General features: G+C 36.1%; 1 long non-coding RNA gene across 1 annotated transcript in view; it reads left to right on the top strand.

Annotated features, from left to right (window-relative positions):
- Positions 1–3,209, top strand: part of LOC128249380 (uncharacterized) — a 15,499-nt gene extending 12,290 nt beyond the window's left edge. The window contains exon 2 of the long non-coding RNA XR_008265486.1: positions 1,508–3,209. This is a non-coding gene — a long non-coding RNA (uncharacterized LOC128249380). The remainder of the gene's footprint in view (positions 1–1,507) is intronic.
- The last annotated feature ends 217 nt before the right edge of the window (positions 3,210–3,426 follow it).

A 3,426-nucleotide genomic window follows, 5' to 3' on the forward strand; every position in this document is an offset into this window, starting at 1 on the left:
TATAGAACAGATAAAAGTTTTTGTATTCGAAGTTATTTCATGTAAAAAATTGTCGTATTTCGGTAATTTCAATCAATCACTGACGTCTATTGAGGTGAAAACAATTACTGCCGTGGAATGTAAACAACATGTTCTAACGGTGTGATGGGATCTTTTCCCTTGAATAAAATTAGTGCCGTAGTTTGTCAACAACAACTATCCGTAGTACTGTTATTCATGACATCGTTCGTGCGTTTGTACTGGTTTTAGGGTTAGGGTTCGGGTTTTAGAGTTAGGGTTAGTTTTTGGGTTATGATTATTTTTGCCATAACTTCACTCATAACCCTAACCCTAACCCTTAAACCCTATAACTCATAACCATAACCCTAACCCTAACTCCAACCCTAACCCTAAAACCCTAAACCCTACTAGGGAATAATGATATAATTAAACAGGGAATAACACTCTTGGCACCGGCAAAAATTATTGTTTACAAAAACAGCAGTAACTGTATTCAGCTGAATAGACGTCAGTGAGTGATTGAAATTACAGAAATACGACAACTTTAACATGAAATAACTTGCAATGTACAATTTTTTGTTAAGAAGAATAAGAGAAAAAGATGTTTTATATGACACATTCTACCAGTATCCCAAGTTTGAAAGTGTTTCGTTACGAAAACAAGTGGTGCCCGTCAAATCAGAAAGATCCCAATGCTATACCTTGAACTTCTTATCCCAAGTTTTTGCTAAAAAAGTTTTCTTCATTTTGAGTTTGGGCTTTAAGTTTTAAAAATGTTCCGTGAATACATAGCACGTGTGGTTCTCCGTGTCTTATGCTGTGGATAAAAATAATAAATTCGTATCGAGAAACATGTTTTTGAGTTTTCCTTAGTGTTCGAGAAATTCTGACACACTTGAACTGCCAATTAAATACTATTCGGTGAAGCGAACCACACGATGATGACCAATGGTAGTATTTTTTAACCTGATTGATACAGTCGCATACAATGCTTTATTTATTTATTTTTTTATTAAATACGAGTCGTTACCCGCCACTATGCTGCCGGGTAACGACCAGGTGAAGATGAAATAGAACCATCAGCAAAATCTTACTACAATGATCACAACTTGTTTTTTTTTTTTAATTTTTTCATCCACTCTCTGTTCCTCTCTCTTTTTATCGAAACAACAACAACAACCTGCTATTATAGTGAAAATCTTTTGAAGTCTGTGTTGTGTTGTCTATATGTTGAAAGACATACAGAAGCACACACACAAATAAATTTACACACAAACAACCAAAAAGATAACTATATGTATTATATATATATATATATATATATATATATATATATCTGTCAGATGCTGGCCATGATGAATACCACATGGTATTGAAAATACGTATTCGCCTTTATATATTTAATCCTTTATATTGAACACTCAATATTTCATATATTCAATAAGACATTCAATACTTCATTTCATTGTACCATCCATTTTTATATTATATATTATATATTCCACAGGGTCCTATCAGAAGCAACCGTCATTATGCTTTCCGTTTGGATTCCCAAGCATAACCACTGAGACCACAAGCTTCAAGAATCCGTCTTACATTCCTTTCCTGCGACATTCTAATCCCAAGTCCGTGACCGTGACCTCTAAGCTCCAGACGACATCTATATATATGATTATTCCAAAGAAGAACATAACAATAATTTATCGTAATTCTTAGAAGTTACTCATAAATCTAGCATAACACCTAAATAACGATGCGACTTAAAAAACAACTTCTACAAATCCTCTCTTGGCAAGATAATATGAACATATGCCGTTCATCATCGAAATACATATCTCTGAGACTGCCATTGAGTTAACAATTAAAACAGCAACTAGGTCGACAACATTCTCTACTTGGTTACTAAACCCTGCCAAGAAAAATCATTGCGTTGAAGTAAGAGAAGCCTATGCTATCAAAAAGTGGCCTCTAACCAAAGTGACTGATCAGAAACCCATAGCTTATCATATATCTAATATCAATCACAAAAGAATAAAAATGGAATAAAATTAACGTGGTCGATTAGAACTCCTGTCACTCTGTTACGAAATCTCCCTTAATGCTGCTGCAGATTCACTATCGGGTGGTTTTGGTGGTACTGTCACCTTGGCGTTATATAGTTCATGCATTTTGTTCTGGGACAAAAGCTTCCGTATTCTGAGGACGACTTTAAACAACCGTTTCTGGATGTCATATTTGTCAAAAGTTAAAACTACAATACTTATCATCCAGAACCACATCAGCTCTATGTCTTCCTTTCATCGCATAAGCATTGATTTTCGTGTTCGTCAAATAAATATCTGTTGATTGTTGCCAATGAAAATTCCCGCTTTCCCTAACCGCGACATTTCTTCATCGAATGTCATTTCTTACCTGACCACATCATTCCCTATCTTCAGTTCACCTCGATCAGAGCGAAGTATTAAACAACAACAACAAAGTGAATATAAGCATATAGAGTGTGTGTTTTAAATGGCAAGGAAGCTACATCGATATTTTGGGAGTAGGTGTGTATGTATGTATGTATGCATGCATGTATGTATGTATGTATGTGTGTATGTATATATGTACGTATGTAAGAATGTATACATGTTTGTATGTATGTACGCACGTTCGTACAAACAAACGATTGAATGAACGAATGAATTAAATGGGCTGAATGAACACCAATGGGAGGGCTACTTGGCTGATTGGTACTTCATCGCTAACGGATACAGGCCAGCCTTTGGCCCATAGACATGCTGTCTCCTGTCTGTCTCTTTTTTTCTATCGCTACAATATTAGTTTGTTTCATACCTCTATCACTTAGGCACCCCAAACCACTCATCTCATCTCTCAGCTCATTTGATGTGTCCAACTACCCTTTGCCCACATTAACAGTTCCACTCAGTCCTTTGTTTTCAGACCATTATCCTTCTGGAATCTCACCCTGCCTCTTGTCTTCTGATGACCTGCATCTGTTCAAACGAAACAATAACAGCATCAATTTTTTTGTCAGACTCAGATGGCCTGCAAGGGTTATGGGCTCTCTCCCATCCTTCAGATTCTGCAAGAGAGAGAGAGAGAGAGAGAGAGAGAGATAGAGTAAGAAAATGACAATTTGCATGTAAGCGGCTCATGCAAGAATTTTTTTCGGACAGTTGCTCAATAAAATGAAATTCAAGCGTTAACCTAAGTTTTATTTGAATGAATATCGTATTTTATAGCATATCAGACGCACATATGTTTTGAAAAAAAAAAAAGTTAGTTTTAAAAAAATCACCCTGGGTCTTATATGCGAGGTTCATCCCCGCCTCATAAGCTAATATTACATGCTGTAATAAAGCGGCGAGCTGACAGAATCGTTGGCACGCCGGGTAAAATGCTTAGCGGCATTTTGGGAAAAAC

The sequence above is a fragment of the Octopus bimaculoides genome, chromosome 14 (genome assembly GCF_001194135.2).
Source record: "Octopus bimaculoides isolate UCB-OBI-ISO-001 chromosome 14, ASM119413v2, whole genome shotgun sequence".
Classification (NCBI taxonomy): Eukaryota; Metazoa; Mollusca; class Cephalopoda; order Octopoda; family Octopodidae; genus Octopus; species Octopus bimaculoides.